Genomic DNA, 18610 nt, shown 5'->3' with positions numbered 1-18610 from the left:
CTTACCATGCTCAAATACGAAGCCGTCCATGCTAGAGCATCCTGGTCCACCATTAAGCCATAGAACTACTGGGTCCTTAGATGGGTTACTTTCTGATGCAACAAAATAGTAAAACAAGTTCCTTTCACTATTTTGATCCACTGTCACATACCTTCAATGTCCCAAACCAAGGCCATGAAATCAGACATTTTGCATTTCTTTCATTAATTAAATGTGTCAATACTTATAAAGGAGAAGATAATTGCAAAAACAAAATCAGAACAAAGTAGATAGTAGTCAGATTTCATAAAATATTGAAAGGCACAAATTTCCATTAATATGGCAATTAAGGTAAAGTTGATATAGAAGTAACATACCCAGCATAATGTTTGGATGGAAGAGTGCCATTGAAGCCTGGAAGTTGTGTAACAAGAGAGCTTTCAGGTGCAGATTGAGTTAGCACAATGCTAAGGGATATTTGAAGTAAGACCAAGAAATATACCATTCTATTTGTGTTGGCCATCTTGCTTATACTAGATGTACTAAATGTACAAAATATTTGTGTATGGTATGATCAATTGCAAATTAATTTATAGAGCAAATACTATGTTATGTTGGTAGTATTTGCAATAATATCTCTGCACCACCCTTAAAATTTTATTGTTAATTATTGTCAATTATGAATATGATACTGAAATCTACTTTCCATTTTTACAATGATATCTCTATTTCACTTTCAGGATAAATATCTCTATAGTTATAATTCTGATAATTTCATTAAACTAGAGTAGAAAATATTGAATGCGAATATGATTGCTTCTCATATATTTTCTTTCTTGCAAATATATTTTTATATTTATGCACAAGATCCAATCTGTCATTAAGTATAATTAAAATAATTGTATTTATTTTAATCAAATTTGTTATTTAATTAAATAGATTTTATTGTAAAATCCTTGATTAAAATTAGAGACTTGTTATTATAATAGATATTATAATAATGAGAAGCATGCCTTTTACAGTTTTTAATCTAAATTGTTCTTGATTGTAAAATCATTGAGAATGAGACATCAATGATTCGAGTAGATCAACATATATGCGATATTATTTATTGGATAAATATTAATATATCTCATTTATTAAATTATATATTTAGATGGTGTATATATTGATATGATCATCGAACTAAATCAAATTAGGGGTGGCAATATGGGCCGGCCTAGCCCGCCTTTGACCCGTCAGAATATGGGCTGGCCCGACCCTTATTGTTAAAAAGGCTCAAAATGTCAGCCCGACCAATATTTTACAGGGCTGGCAAACTGACCCGTTTTTTTTCTTCTTTTTAAAACACATATAAAGCTTTTAGACAAAAATAAGTAATTCACACGTCTCATAAGTGTCTTTTAAAACAAAAAATTACAAACAAAAGACACAATCTCATAATAACATATCACATTAGTTCAAAACTTGTAAATTCTAAACAATAAATTAACATAGTCATAAACTTTTAGATTCTTAGTTTACAATAAAACTTCTAAATCCTAAGTTTTAAAAAGTGTATAAGAATCAAAACTATTATATTATAAATCAATCACAATAAAGTATATATATTACTCAATTCAATTTGAATTCGACTACATTAAAAATATAAATTCAAACTCAGACGAATTCAATTAATTTTCCAAAAGGAATCAAAATCAGTAGTTCTGTTTGAGTTTCCAATTTTCCATTTCAATTAATTAAAAGTTCAAATTTGGTTCGAACACCCCTAATTATCAGTGAAACTCCACCTTTATCTTATAACAAGTATAAAAATTGGATAAGAGTGAAGATCATAGATAAGTACAAAATGAGATATTAAATGTTCATTTTGCAAAGAGAATGAATAATTACATGTTTTTTATAGCATCCAAAGATAAGCTCAAATTGTACATGTTTAATATTAATGTTGGCCCAGCCCACCATGGCCCGTCTAAAAAACGGACTTCTAAAACGGGCTGCATATGGGCTTTTGGGCTAAAACCCCCAGCCTGGCCCGTTAAAGATACCTATCTGAACAGGCTGGCCCGTCAGGCCAAGCCCATTTTGCCATCCCTAAATCAAATGAGAACTCGTAATAGTTATGCTTACCTTAAATTATAAATAGGAAATTCTAAGAAGAAATGAAATAGTTTTCTTTGACCTGAGATTAACATAGTAATTTACATGTTGTTTATCATACTTTGGTTTCGGACACATAATGTCCCAAGACATTATTTTAATAAATATTGAGAATGATTAAATGCTTGTAGAATTAATGATTTATCAAGAAGCAATACATCAACTATTGGTAATAAATTTGAGTTCTATAATAAAATAAGACATTGGCCAAAGTATTATAATGAATAAAGAAATGAGTTTCTTTGAGTCATTATGACAACTTATTAAAGTTTCACAATTATATCATACTTTAAAGTTAGTCCAGAACTATAAAGATGAAAGGAAATATTTTAATTAATCTTCTAGTGGTTCTTGAAAGTATAATATATATTACTTCATGCTAACTGGTCGTCAATGAGTGTTTTTAGATGTCAACCTTAATCAGTAAATTAATTTAGTTAATTTACTGCCAACTTAGTATTGAAGAGTTTAATAAATAATGTTGTAGAATATTATTTTAATTCTTTGCTAGCACCCAGAGTTTAAATAACAAAGAAAGCATATTCTAAATTATTAATTTGTAGTTGACAATAAAAGAATATTTATTCTGTTATTTTATAAAATAATATGTGGTAATTGGTTTACAATATTTTAACCACTAGGTGCCACTTGATGAAATGTAATATATATAGATATATACAAAATGAAAAATGTCTCTTCATATATAAAAGATGGAGGGAACTTTTTTTACAATGTGTGCATGTTCAACCATCACACATATATGTGTTACATTACACATATTTTAAGTATGTATGAGAAATGATTTGACAATCAAGAGACTCATTCATACTTTTAGATGAATTCATCTCAATTAGAAGAAGTAATGATTTCTTTGGTTAATCTAATTTGTCTCTCACGTAAATATTTTTTTGGCTTTAGATTTCCAAAATGTCTTTTATATCATTGTGCTTCATTCTTGAAACCTCCAAACTAGTTGGAGCCAATAATGATGATTGGTACTATAATATGAGAATAGTTCTCTTGATGGACCCGCTATGGCTGCTCCAGCGGGCTTGTAAATGCTGAAGAAACTAAAGTGTATGAGAAATACAAGGAAGATTGTTTGAACACTAAATGCATTATCTTGGCATCCATGAGTTCTGAACTTCAGAGGCAACACCAGGATATGGATCCAACTACTATCATTTAGCATGTTAAGAAGATGTATGGTGGTCAAAGTAGGACTGCGAGATACTAGTTATCCAAAAGGGTGTTTAATCGATTATGAACAATGCTTAATCGATTAACTGGACATTTTTCAGCAAGTGTGCAAAAACCCAAAAAGCGGAACTTGAGCTCCGCTACACCTATTCAACCCCCTTCTAGTTGTATTCTGTCCACTGATACCTAACAAGTGGTATCAGAGCTAGTACGACGTGCTAGCTCAACCGCATACGCGTGATCCGACAGGGACTACATATGGGCTCTACTAACCCATTTGGCGGTGATGGCGCATCCGTTAACCGCCCTCCTGTATTCAGTGGCGATGGTTATGCCTATTGGAAGGTTCGTATGATAATCTATATTGAGGCAATTGACACAGACATTTGGGATTATGTTGTCAAAGGTCCATACATTCCACTTCATATGGTGGATGGCGAGTCTAAAGAAAAGCCTAAAGGTTTATGGACAAATATTGAGAAAAGAAAGGTCCAACATGACCTTAAGGCCAAGAATATCATTACTTCAGCCTTATCTTAGGACGAATTCTTTAGAGTCTTGCACTGCCTTAATGCAAAAGAAATGTGGGATACTTTGCAACTTACCCACGAAGGCACGAGTGAAGTTAAGCGCGCTAGACTAAATGCGCTTACGCATGAGTACGAGTTATTTCGCATGCTTCCTAATGAATCTATATGTAATATGCAAAAANNNNATGTTGTAAATCGTTTGGTCTACCTTGATAAAAATTTTACTAATGGTGATTTGTCTAACAAAGTTTTGCAGTGTCTTGACAGGAGATGACAACCAAAGGTAACCGCGATAATGGAATCAAAGAACTTAGACAATATGCCATTAGCTACTCTGTTTGGGAAACTCCAAGAACATGAAATGGATTTAGGGCGCTTGACACTGAACGAAGAGTCAGATAAGAACGAAATCGCACTCACGGCTACAAGATTTCAAGAAGATCAAGAAAGTGGGGATTCTAGTTCAGATTCTGATTCCGATGAAGACTTGACTCTCCTATTTGAAAAATTCAAGAAGTATCTCAAGAAGAAAGAAGGGATCAAGAATCTCAAGAAAGAAGCCAAGTACTCGACCAAGAAAAGCAAGATTCCCAAAGAAGACTTCACTTGTTATGAGTGTGGAAAATCGGGCCACATGAAGCATCAATACCCGAGCTACCTCAAGAAAGTCGAGAAAAAGAAGAGAAACTCTCGAATATCCAAGTCAAAAGGATCATACATTGTTTGGAACGATTCCGAGAAAGATTCGACTTCAAGCTCATCCGATGAGGAGGAAAATACAAAGGTGTGCCTTATGGCACAAGTGCATGAGAAGTGCACATCTAGTGATGAAGATGATTCTATTGAGGTACATGTGAAGAAGATCTTTGCTCCTGATCTTGGCAAGGTTTTATGAAGATAATGATTGTATTTTATGTGTCATATGACATTCCTTGCCGACCAGCTCAAGATATTTTCAAAAAAATGTATGGATGAAGATATGTCTTTGTTGACATGTAATCAATATAATGATATAATTTAAAAATATCATAATGAACTATTGGTAATTGTACATACTCGCTCGCACAAAAATATAATAACATTGGTCTATATTAGTTAGAAAAAAAGGTTATTGAAAACCCTTGATGAAAACACTCTACTAGGGCTCTTCTTCTCTACCTCCAACTTTCTTGGAAGTCCATTAATGGCCACAATGAACGTTGGCACGCCTCTCATTCCTTGGAACTTCTTAGATGGCACTGAATGCCCTCCTGTGAACCCTCCTTCTCCTCCTTCAACCCACATGAAAAAGTCATTTGCCCAAGCTTTAAAAAACTCAAATGACATTGCACTATCTCAGCTGCCTCAACCTTGCATCAAAGGTGATGCCATTGCTATCAAGATCCCTGAAGAGGACTATCAGGAAGGGGTCAAGAGATGCAAAACTCACCTTCATGGGAGGCTCATTCTAGCTAAAGGAGATGCTCCCCTAAAGTTCGAAGAGATTAAGGCTAAACTAAGCTCTTTATGGAGTAGCATAGGTAAATGGAGCATGATATCCTTGGGAAGGGGATACTATGATTTCTCATTCTCATCCCTGGAGGATATGCGAAGTGTTTGTGCTGTAGGGGCTTGGAATCTTCGTCCAGGTTACCTTAGATTGTACCTATGGACACCTGATTTTAACCCAGCACTGCAGAAGTTCTCTCATGTTCAATGCTGGGTAAAAATAATAGGCCTGCCTCAAGAGTATTGGAGCCCTAGAATCATCTTCTCTATTGCAGGGGGGATAGGTGCTCCAATCTCCCTGGATGATGCCACAAACAATCGAGCTTTTGGACACTTTGCAAGGGTGCTAGTTGATATGGATCTGAAATCAGAGTTGCCCAACCAGATCCTAGTGGAAAGAGAAGGCTATGCTTTCTTTGTGGAACTTGAATATGAAAAGCTCCCTCAGTTCTGCACAGGTTGCCAAACAATTGGTCATCTGCATTCCAACTGCAGGAAAAAAATGAAGGAGATCCCTGCTAGTGTCCCCCTGCCAAAAAAGAAGCAAATGCCAGATAAGATTCTCAAAAAGAGCACTGACAAGGATTTTGTCATCAACTTGGAAATAAACCACAATGAAGAAATCAATCTTCAAAAGGTTACTAGGGTGGAGGATACTCCAATGACACATCAATCTGACAGTGAAACTATGGAGGATATAGCTGATATTGAACCAACTGTGGTTGAGGATTCTCTAGCTGGTCTAGAGCAACTTGCTCCTACTGAATTGGCTGGAATTGAGCTCAATGAGGCAGTAGAGTGTCAAATGGTCGAAGAAATGAGCAATCCTAGAGCTGCTAATGACATGAGGCTGCTTGGCAGGCTTTGGGCTGATGAGGACATTGAGGAGGAAGTGGATGATGACAGTAGGTTCACAAATGTTATTTCCAGATCTCAAAAGAAAAAGCAGAAGAAAAAAGATAAGTTGGAAAAGGTTCACAACACCCGCAGGGGCAGCTACTTAATCTCAAATCAATGATAGTGTTGTACTGGAATTGTAGGGGATTAGGGAATCAAAAAACTCAATTGGTGTTAAAAAATCTGTGTTCTTCTCATAAACCAGATTTGGTTTTCTTAGCTGAGCCTATGATAGATAAGACTAGCATTCCTCAATGGTTTTGGACTTCCTTGAACCTCAAGCTTTTCTTTGAAAATGATAGAGGTCCCCTCATTCCCTCTATTTGGGGGGCTTTGCAAGATGCATCTTGCTCCTCTAATAATTTCTAGCTCCATCCAGCAAGTCTCTATGACTATCTCTATTGATGGCAAAGACTTGTTTATTGCTGCTGTATATGGTGGTACTACTCAATTGCTCAGAAGAATTCTCTGGGAGGAGCTCAGGATTTTGATTCTTACCAACCAGGGTCCTTGGTGCTGTGTTGGTGATTTCAATGTGGTGTTGGGTAATCATGAATGCAGAGGAATGAGGCTAACCCCCTCTAGTCCCTGTGCTGATTTCAAAAACTTCACTGACTCTGCTAACCTCATACATTTGCAGACAAGAGGCTCTGCTTTTACTTGGTCTAATAGAAGAAGGGGGAATGCCTTAACTGAGAAAAGACTGGATAGAAGCCTGTGCAACAAGGAGTGGATTGATTTTTGGTCTCAAGTTGCCTGCTGTACCCTGCCTAGGATCTCTTCTGATCATCACCCCATCCTGCTGTGTTCTGATTATGGTCAATTAGGGGTTCCAGCCCAATTCAAATTTCAGAAAATGTGGTTACACCACCAGGATTGTTCTAGACTGGTGGAGGAAATTTGGCAAAGAAGCATTTCTGGTTGCAGTATGTCCATCTTGTCTCAGAAGCTCAAGTTGATGAAGAAAGAATTCAAGGTCTGGAATGTTGAGGTCTTTGGTCTGGTTAGTCACAAGGTGACTTTGGCTTTAGATGCAGTAGCCCTAATACAAGATAATATTGCTAGGAATGGTCCTAATGATGATAACTTGGAAGAGGATAGAGTGGCTCAGCAGACTCTCATTCAAGCCTTAACCATTGAGGAAGAGTTTTGGAAGCAAAAATCCAGACTAAACTGGTTCACCAGTGGGGACAGAAACACTAGTTTTTTCCATAGAGTCACTAAGATCAGGAACTCTTCAAAGTCTCTCACAATGCTCAGATCAGGTGGCTCCTTACTCACTGATCAATCTGCTATAGAAACCTTGGTGCTAAATCACTTCAAGGATATTTTTGCTGCTCCTAATAGCATTGTGCATAATGATATGGTTAGCACTGTGGTTCCTGCTTTGATCAATGATGCTGATAACTCCAGAATCTCAGCCACTCCTTCTCACAATGAAATCAAGGCTGCTGTTTTTGATATGAATGGGGATGGAGCCCCAGGGCCTGATGGCTTTGGTGGCAGCTTCTATCAAGCTTTCTGGAGCATAGTTGGTCCTGATGTGTGCAGAGCCACCCTGCAATTCTTCACTCAAGATTATATCTTGCCTAACTTGAATTCTAATAATGTTGTGCTCATACCAAAAGTCATAGGTGCTGACAAAATGGATGATTTTAGACCAATTGCTATGGCCAATTTCCAATTCAAGATCATTTCCAAAGTGCTGGCTGATAGGTTGGCTAGCATTGCTCCTAAAATTATCTCTAATCAGCAAAGAGGATTCATCAAAGATAGGCAAATCAATGATTGTATATGTCTAGCTTCTGAGGCTATAAATCTCCTAGATCACAAAATTTTTGGTGGAAACTTAGCCATTAAAATTGACATCAAGAAAGCTTTTGACACTCTTGATTGGGATTTCTTGCTGCTTACTCTCAAGCAGTTTGGCTTCAACCACAAGTTCAGAAACTGGATTAAAATCATTCTGGATTCTGCCAGGCTATCAATTAATGTGAATGGCAAAATGGTTGGATTTTTCAAGTGCACAAGAGGGGTGAGGCAGGGTGATCCCTTATCTCCTCTCCTATTCTGCATTGCTGAAGATGTGCTAAGTAGAGGGTTGTCCAAGCTGTTAGTGGATGGGCAAATTAGCACTATTGAGGGTCCTAAGGGCATTAAAACTCCTTCTCATGTGCTCTATGCTGATGATATCTTCATTTTTTGCAAAGGGAAAAAAAGAGAGCTTCTCAAAATTAAGCAACTGCTTAATAATTACTCCAATGTCTCAGGTCAATGTGTTAATGCTGCTAAGAGTAAATTCTACTCCACAAACTCTTCTCAAAGGAAAATTGCTTCTATAGCTCAGGTGCTTGGTTTCTCTTCTGGTAGTTTGCCATTAAACTACCTAGGAGTGCCTATTTTCCTTGGCAAACCAAGAAGGATCCATCTGCAAAGGATTGCTGATAAGATAACCAACAAGTTAGCCACCTGGAAAGGGATGTTGCTCTCAATCATGGGAAGAATTGAGCTGGTTAGATCAGTAATTCAAAGCATGTTGCTTTACAGCTTTAAAATCTATGCCTGGCCTACTTCTCTGCTTAAGCACATTGACAATTGCATAAGGAATTTTGTTTGGTCTGGTAATATTGAGGACAGGAAGCTGGTCACTGTGGCTTGGAAGAATGTTTGCCTTCCTTTCAAGGATGGTGGATTGGGTCTTAGATCTCTGAAAAAGATAAATCATGCTGCCTTGCTAAAGCTAGCTTGGGAAATGATCAGCTCTAATCATGAATGGGCTATCTTCTTTAGGGACAGGTTTGGATCTAATCCTACTCCCTCCAACAGGTACTTCAAGTCCTCAATCTGGTCTGCTATCAAGGCTAATTGGCATACCCTGCATTTGAACTCTGTCTGGATAATTGGCAATGGTCAAAAAACAAACTTCTGGCTTGACAATTGGTTAGGGGAGCCTTTAGTGGACACTCTTAACATTCCTCTGCATCTGCATAACCACCTGAAAGCTACTGTGGCTGATTTCATCAGTAATGAAGCTTGGATAATTCCTCACACTTTGACTTCTAAATATCCTAACCTCACTTCTCAGATTTGCAACATCATTCCAAACTCTGAAACTGATAAACTGGCTTGGAAAAGTTCCAATGATGGTCTTCTTTCTGCCAAGGATGCTTATCTTCATCTCAATCCTGGCTCAGTTCAACACAATTGGGGTCCTATCCTCTGGTCTGATGCTATTCCTCCCTCAAAATCTTTCATTGCTTGGAGATTACTCAACAACAAGATGCCTACTGATGATAATCTCAAGAGAAGAGGTTGTGTTATGGCTTCTATTTGCAGCTTATGCAACAAAGAGGAGGAGACTGCCACACACTTGTTTTTCAATTGCCCTTTTTCTGTTCATGTTTGGAATTGGCTGAGCACCACTCTGGACACTGCTCTAGACACTTCTTCCTTGCCAAACCTGTTGAAGTTAACTCAAAGGAAGTGGAGTGATCAAGTCAAACTGGCAATCACAGCTTCCATAATTCATGCTATAAGTTCAATATGGTTTTGCAGGAACCAGGCTAGATTCAACAACACAATCATATCCTTATCTAAAGCTTTGTCTAGGATAAAGCTGGGCATCTCTTTGTCTGGTAACAATTCCAAGGCGTGTGCTAGCAACTCCATTTCTGACTTTGCTCTGCTGAGACTCCTTCAGGTTAGAATAAATTACTCCAAGGCGCCTAAAATAATTGAGGTGATTTGGTTGCCCCCTGCTCAAGCAACTGTTAAAATCAACACTGATGGTGCTGCTAGAGGCAGCCCTGGTCCCTCAGCTGGTGGTGGCATTTTCAGAAACCATGAGGGACAAACTTTGGCTTGTTTTTCTTGTTTTTATGGCTGCAATGATGCTCTCTCTGTGGAGTTCAATGATAAAGCAAATCCCCCTTGGAAGCTCTTAAGCAAGTGGAATCATTGCAACAAATTACTTTCTTCAATGAATTGGCTAGTCACTCATATCTATAGGGAGGGTAATAGTTGTGCTGATCAACTTGCAAATTTTGGCTTAACTATCCAAAATATAGTTTGGTGGAATCATGCTCCTCCCTTCATTTTGAAGGAGGTTAATAGGAACCGTTTAAGCTTTCCTAACTATAGATTTGTATCTTAGTTTCTTTCTTCTTGTAACTCTCCATGGTTTAATATATTTCTATTGCCTAAAAAAAAATTTCTATTAATACAACAACCAATTTCATATCTATACTATATATAAAGCCAAAACATGAAATAATTTCTTTCATCATATAATTTTTATTTCCTGTTTTGCTCTTAATATTATTTAATTTTTACAAAAAAATCATATAATCCTAAGCAACCACCACCAACACATTAATTAACCACATATCTCATCTTAAATTAAACATTATCATAAACAAACAAAAAATATAAAGTACACTGAACACAACAAATACATTCTAATTCTCAAAAATGAAATATATTAAAATTGAATAAGTAGTATCATGAAATATTCACATGCAGACACAAAGTGCCTGTACACACTAGTTATTTATAATTTATTTACAATTCTCATAACTACATTATTTCATACCTAATGACTTATAAAATTGTTAATTTTGATAATCTAATTGAAACCATAGTTCAAAATACTTACTCACATCTACAAGATCACTACAAAAATGAAGAGTTTTTACAAACAAGGGCAATACTTATATTAATTATTGAAATTGTTGATCAAATAAATGAATATATTTTGAACCTAATTCTAGGTAAAAATATTTATAATTCTATTCAACCAGTTATTAAGTTGATGCAAATAGTTTTTAATCCATACTAATATATGTGTAAAATTGTAAGTGACAAAAAAGAATACAACAGTTCATATTCTATTAATACGTGCGATACTAATGAGAACCAAACATTTAACAATTAACTCATCAATTTTTAAATTCATTTACAATTTTTGATCTTCTAGAATATAAAATCAAGTTCTTCCATATTATGATATTATATATATTTAAACTTTGTGAGGTGAACAATGAAAGAAATTATATATATTTATAAAAAGCTCTGGAGTTTAGAAACAATAAAAAATTTGGAATAAGGTTGAAATGTCAAAGTATAAATAATATAGGGATTAATTTATCTTTACTAGAGTGTCAAGATGAGGCAGAGCATTCTCTAATGAATACAATAGAGTATGATGTAGTTGAGATGTAGTAAAAGTTGTCATAAAATAAATAACTCTTATGTGATTCCCCAACATGATCATAATAAACACAAAACTCAATCCTCATATGTTCTAGCATCAGTGTTATTCCTCATAGACTAGTTGATTCAAACTCATCCTCTTCTTTTTTGTTACAAGTTGTTTAATGTTTTGTAAAACTATATATTGTTTGTTTGAAGTTCTGGATTAACTATTCAAATTATCACTCTTACTAAGACATTTCCCACCAATTATATCACTTTCAGCTTTTAAAAGTAATATCACTGGATTTTAAGATCAAATGCTAGTATTTTAATTTTTCAACTCATCAAATGCATTTACATGATTTATGAAAATGTTGGCTCAAAGCACAAGGAGAGAGAGTAGGGTGTTAGGGAGGAGAAAGAGAGAGTTGGAGATGAGCTGCTAGGCAATGAAGGCTAGTCATCCCCGATGGTCTTCCCAAAGAAGAGCTTGATGTATGTCCGTATGAAAGAAACTTGAAGCGCGGGAACTCCGATCGATTAAGGAGAAAAAAACTTTCTTCTTCGGATTCCGAATATGTCTTTTCTGGTTGTAGTTAATTAATGATTATTTGGGATTCAGTAGCTAAGTGGATGAGTGTCAAATTCTTAAATATAGTGTTTCCTTTTGAAAACTTCATATACTGCAAGTGTCTATTTCAAAATGAAAAGCAATGCATGTTTGAGATGATGATATGACTCTAGGTAACATGATCGTTATGGTTGGCTCAGAATAATTCTATTTTTAAGTATGAGAATTTAGATGTGTTGCATGTTTTGGATTTAATTAAGGTTCCTACTTGGCAATGGTTCAATAGTATAAGTAGGTTTGATATTTCCTTTGCAGACTATATATGAATCCATCTACTTGTATTATACAAGTTGAAAGCAATTGGAAACTCTTTCGTACATGAATTCAACATCCTTAGAGCTCTAAAAATCAAAAACAACATCAACAAAGCACCTAGCATTTCAGAGGTAATTTGGAAATTTGTAATCTTATCTTACTCCATGAACTTGAACATTCTACTTTAATATATCTCCATAGATGCTTATACACCTTTGGTTTAAAAAAAGAAAAGAAAAACTAATAAAGTATTATGAGACATTGATTGTCATACAATCAACATCAACAAATAAAATTAAGGTTTGTTTGATATTTTAAATGATTATATTTCAATATAATCATTTAAAATAAAATTAAAGAGACCATAGAAGAACCAAGTCACTTCTTAAATAAATTAACAATTTATTATTATGATACCAAGATAGAGGTAAGTGAAGAATACACATAAATTCACTTCATACACTTGAGAATTATATAGGCAATCCATCCAGAAAACGTTTATAGAAATATAAAGACTCTTTTGGTTTATATTCTGGAACAGTATGCCCCGCTCCCTGTAACCAATATAAAACCAATTAGTGTGAAGAGCAAACCAAACTAAGATAATTTTTAAGAGTAAATATCTATTTTGGTTAATCAAAAAATTTCTCTATATATGATAACTAAAAAAAATTGAAAAACTCAAAATGGTTTGCAAAGATATCAAATATAGATTAAATTAGTTGTTTTAATATTTTTATATAATTGTTGAGATACTTAAAAGACTATTTTGATTCACATTCATAATATTTGAATACTAGCTTAAATTATTAGTTTTTTTAGTTATTAAATTGTCACATGTAAAAATTTATAAGTAATAAAATGTGTAATGGAATATTTTTATGTACAAACCTTTATGGTCAAAAAAGTAAGATTTTTGTCATATCCTTGTGTAAACCTGTAACAAATAAAAGAAAACTAACTCAGAATGTGGTCAAGATTAGACCTTTCCAAAAAAAAAATTAAACATTAGTTTATTTTGATAAAGATAACTCCATATGCCACTTATTATGATTGATTGAAAATATATTTTTAAATTAAAATTTTATTAATTAAATATTTTATTAATCAATCACAAGTAATAGTACATGAAATTATAAATTTTATGGGACAAATCACACTTTAATATCTCGTTGGACTGATGTTACAGACTAATACTTGAATCACAGGATTAAAATGCTTAGTGTATATAGTTTAATATCTTTTGGTGGATTTACATAAATTTATCAAAAGTTACTGGATCCTAACTAAGGTCATTCTATTTAATGAATTAAAATTTATGAAAATTCAAAAACATATGATAAGGATAAAAGAGTGGTAGAAGTACCCAGCAACTTGACCATCAACTAACCAAGCCCTCCATTCATCAACAATCTTGTACCCTAGTGAACGTGTCCATGCTTCAGAACCAGTATATGGAACACTAAAGTCATGATCTCCACTGCAAAAAAGCATGAAACTTTAGGTAAATAGGTCTAGTTAAAAAATAACCCACAAGAAGATAACATAACTTGAAGCATAGGATTCACATTGGTTATAGTAATTAAAGAAAACAAATTGTTGTGCAAAGATGTTCAGACTTTAGAAGAAGGGGTCAATGAATAAAGAGATATAAGATTATTACAAGTTAATCAACTAATATATTTTTTGGTATATTTCTCGCCATAAAGGTAAGAATTAAACTCTTTTAAGGTACATAGTTGTCCCTCTCAACAAGTTTTACTATCAAGAATTGAACTTTTGACATTTTGACCTATCAAGGAATCCAATGAATTTTTACACTATTACATCAATATTTTGTTAGTAATCAACTTTCTATTGTTAAGTCACCAACAAGATCAATGACATTTGATTAAAATTATGGAGATCTTGCCTTTAAATTCCATATTTTAAATAATCACATATCAATTAATCGTTTAATTGATCCTAAATGTGTGGAAATGGAATACTATTGTCTACCATACATGTCTTATATATATATATCCTCATTGGGTATGGTTAAAATAGAGGTTTCTAAGAAGTTATCAGTACAAGTATTATTCTCATTCATGCAAATATAACTATGCAGTTTTAATGATATCAAGTTATTAATTGCATCATGCTACAATAATGTAATTAAATGTGATTAATTTTGTAATTCACCTGTATATAAGTGCTCGATATCCATTGGAAGTTAGTTCTTTATGGAATTTGATCATGCTTAGTTCATCATGATTGTACTCAAGATTGTTTGTGCATAAGTCCCACTCACCGACCACACTTTTCTGTTTCACCACAAAGACATCAATAATGTGATAATAGCCACAACTGCATTACTCACAATGATGTGATAATAAATTATGATGATGTAGTCGTATTAGACCATGACGCAACCGTAGTAGTCGACATTTTTATCTTATTAGGTTGTATCAACATTACAACAAACACAATGATCAAAATTACAGTAAACAATACTACAACTATAATTTATAATATTGTAACTACTTACTAACAAAACTTACATCTACTGTATGAATTGCTTTCCTGACAGCTTCATTGTTCAGCCATTCGTTTGCAACCTCATTATCCTAGTTAAAGAATTATATTTAGTTACTTGTTATATGAGCAATAAGAATGATATATAGGAATTATTTAATGTATAAAGCATAGCTTCATGAAAGCAGATATGAAAGAAGGATTTCAAAACATATCAAGGGGAAAGACCAAATATGTTAAAATTATAAATACATATGTAGCAAATATTTTTTCGAAGCATTTGAGCAGAATTTCCATTTCAAAAGCTAGGAAATGAATATGAAATTATAAAGATCAAAAGTAGCAAATAAACTTACAGTGCAAGGAAGAGCGCCACGAAGTTGTGGCCAAGTTGGTACATTTCCATTCTTCATAGGTTCTCGTAGGGGCCAAGCATGACCGAACATTCTTCTTCTAATAGGCATAGGTTTATCTGTCTCACCCAACTTCCTAAAGCTAAGTGGCAACCTATTATCAGATCTTATGTTCTCCGAGCCATGATAACATGGTTCTAGAATGTCATAAGGGTTTAAACTTCCAAGCACCTATAGTAGAAGAAGAAAAAGCGTAAGTGAGTGCCACATTCATTTTAACCTAATCTCATTCCAGGACTGTTTATAGTTAAATCACCTTATCCACTTTAAGCATCATTTGTAAGCAGGTTATATTATTGATTCTACCATGGTATCTTCCAAGGCATTGGCCTTTGATATCCTGCATCATAGAACATTGATTAGCATGACTAAAAATGAACAAATGTGATTAAAAGAAAATATAAGGTGTCTTCATATACTAGGAAATAATGAACTAGTTTGCATGTTCCATACTTTAAATAAAAAGTGAAGGACATGCTGTTAATTACACTATTAAGATTATAGTGATAGTGATTAGTCACATACTAATCTTATTGTATTTGATTGTATTATTTTTACCTCAAAAATCTGATCACTGATGAGTCCCATTCCGTGTGCATATGGAACGACAGCGTTGCTCTCAAATTCATAATCTGTAACACCATTTCCAATCAAGTAACCCTGTGCATTGAAATTATATCAAATTATGGCCACATAATTGCAAACAATAATGTGATCACTTAAAGTAATGATAAATGACCTTGAAATTCAGCTTGGGTTTTGCACCAGCATTGAATCCTGTGGAAATTTGAGAAACAATATTTTATTTATGATTCTAAGTTCTAACACATATTTTAACACATTATGAAAACAACATTTTACCTTGTACTATTTGTTGAGCAAGAGTAGGTATATAGATTCCAGCAAATGACTCTCCAGCAAGGAATAATGGATTAGGAAGGAACTCAGGGTATAGCTTAAACCACTGATTTGTTCAAAAAAGGTAGATATATAAGCACAATATAAGCACAATATAAGCATAAGGACTTGTTAATTTAGTTTTTGGCTTAAGTTCTTGACTTGTTTCCTTCATTACCTCAAGGAGAAAGGTATGTGAATCAATGGCTGTCTTTAAATCTCCAGTTTTATAATCAGACTTATTCTTTGAGTATGAAAATCCAACTCCAGCAGGAGAATCCAAATATATGATATTGGAAACCTATAATGCAAAGTATTTTATGAACACAAGACAAATAATTCATATAAGTACACAAATATTCGATCTAACACATGGGAATATGTAGTTCTTATCTTTGTCTTAAGGACAAAAATCCCTTTGAAGATTCAACAAAGTTTTAACAAATCCACACCTTTGACCAACTATATGGATTGAGATGCAAGTTAGGTAGATATGATTATAACATATTTATTACTACAAGTATGTTTGTAATTTGGGCCAAATAGTAACCTTCCTTTGGGTCGACCACTATTCGCATAAAACACAAACATATAATTGGCTTGATATTTCATATCAATCACTAATGATACTATTGTTTGTAATGGTCATACATTGATCATAATGCATGTCAAATAATAAACTTTTCTTTGGACTGAATTATCATTCACATATGCAACTTTATAATAATCACATGTTTACCATCACATGTGTGTATATAATTCGGCTAAATATTAATCTTCCTTTAGGCCGATTAATACTCGCATAGATACATATACGCATTAGCATTTGACATTTATTATGAACAATTTATAGAAAAGATGTCACTTTGGCAGCTTCATATTTAATAGATTCACTTAAAATGTCAAACAATTTTATTTTCTAAAAGAAAAACCATTTAGTTGAGTTTGATTCAATATAACCTTAATCAAAAATATATTTATTTATATTCACATATAAATACATATATTCATTATAGCATATTGGCAGCATTACATTATTCTTATCACAAGGACTGCATTTCGAATTTCAGTAATAGCCCTTTCTATTTTTTCAAAAAAGAATGTTACCATTTTATACATGAGTAAACATGACATAACACATTGTCCCAACGAAAACAATGCTTCAACAATAGCAACCTCTTAATAATACAATCAATCACCAACCAATGCAACAAATCATAAGTATTGTAATCATTTAAACAAACAAGTCAGGTAATATATATACAAAACAAGACACGTTCACATAATAGACTCATCACAAGATACAAAGCACAACATCAATTTCTAGTCTTTGGACAAAGAAATTAATTTGTAAGTGGTACTCTCAATGTAATGTTCAAATATTAACAATTAGTTATGTCAAACAATAGTCTTTCTTTGGCCGACTATTATTCACATGGAAAAAGAACTTTATAATTGTTATATCTTTATAATCACAAACATGTTATTATTTGGCCAAATTGTATATTCCTTTGGGCCGAACACAATTCGCATAATCTCATACTCATCTGTGTAATTTTAATAAATTTCCATAATAGAGGTTATTTTTGGAAACATATTACAACAATTAATTCAAAATAGTTACCAAACAAAAAGGAAAACAATATGTGTCCATTATAAAAAAAAAATTATGATCTTAGAATTAAAATCATCAGATTTGATATCTTTTATGATTAATAAATCTAATCCCATAATATAATTCCAAATCAAAAAAAGATATATAACATATATATCGACACATAAAACTCAATGGAATCATATATTAAATGCAAATTGGATCTGGAAAGAAGAAAGAAATATAATACAAATCATTACTGAAATTTCAAATCCAATATGATTATGCATATCTTATAACATATATGTAACACTATATATATACAATTTCGCACATTAGCATAGTAAATATATATATAATTTTAAGTATTAACCATAATCATTATATATATATATATATATATATTAACTTTACTCAGTAATTTCAGACATCACAACAACCTCAAGCTGGAAATAATTACATATAAATATATGTATATTTTAATTCGCAATATATATACAAGACCATGAATTCCAGATTGTATATGTATAAAATAAAAAACATATCTTTAACACATATATACCTTATACATATACTTTAACAAATTGCAAAATTAAAAGTGACAATAGTCAATTTCCAACAGTGAGACATTAGTGCACATATAATACACATATTACATAAGAGAGTCATAAAAGTTAATGCAACGTTCATGCACAGATCTGAATATATACTTCAACACATGTTGCAATGATTCATAATGCAAATTACTCATAATTCAAATAAACGGGAGCAGATAAAAGTTATCTTCGTTATTCCTAAATACCCAATTTTTATAACCAATAGCGAAAGCATAAAATCCCCAAATTTAAAAAGTAGGGTT

The 18610-nt window shown here is 33.3% G+C and overlaps 2 pseudogenes; both read right to left on the bottom strand.

Annotated features, from left to right (window-relative positions):
• LOC109359942 overlaps positions 1 to 502 on the bottom strand; it is a 4115-nt pseudogene extending 3613 nt beyond the window's left edge.
• LOC109359941 overlaps positions 12797 to 18610 on the bottom strand; it is a 6863-nt pseudogene continuing 1049 nt past the window's right edge.

This window comes from Lupinus angustifolius, chromosome LG11 (assembly GCF_001865875.1).
Source record: "Lupinus angustifolius cultivar Tanjil chromosome LG11, LupAngTanjil_v1.0, whole genome shotgun sequence".
Classification (NCBI taxonomy): domain Eukaryota; kingdom Viridiplantae; phylum Streptophyta; class Magnoliopsida; order Fabales; family Fabaceae; genus Lupinus; species Lupinus angustifolius.
Note: the sequence above shows the minus strand (reverse complement) of the source record. Positions and strands in the feature narration are given on the sequence as shown.